We start from the raw sequence: 472 nt of genomic DNA, 5'->3' as shown, positions 1-472 counted from the left end.
AGGCACGCACTTTAAATAATTTTACATTCCTAAATACAGGTGCACATTTATGTGACCCAAATCCAAATCTCAACGAAGTCGAAATATATCAAAAACCACGGGTGCACTGATGCGACGTGGCTCAAGACGCATTTTCACGACGTTGCAATTCTATAAAAAATAAAAAATAATAAAAGCGGTTCAAATAAAAGCACATAAGTTGAACATGTACCAAATCAAATAAAAGCAAATACAACACTTGAGCGACCGTGCTAAAACCACGGAACCCGGGAATGCCTAACACCTTCTCCCGGGTTAACAGAATTCCTTACTCGGATTTCTAGTTCGCGGACTGTTAACAGAGTCATAATTTCCTCGGATCGGGATTCAACCGGTGACTTGGGACACCATTAATCTCCCAAGTGGCGACTCTGAATATTAATAATAAATCCCGTTCCGATTGTCCTTTAAGTGGAAAAACTCCATTTATATA

Source organism: Nicotiana attenuata, unplaced genomic scaffold, assembly GCF_001879085.1.
Source record: "Nicotiana attenuata strain UT unplaced genomic scaffold, NIATTr2, whole genome shotgun sequence".
In the NCBI taxonomy this organism is placed as follows: domain Eukaryota; kingdom Viridiplantae; phylum Streptophyta; class Magnoliopsida; order Solanales; family Solanaceae; genus Nicotiana; species Nicotiana attenuata.
This window is presented reverse-complemented; position numbering follows the sequence as displayed.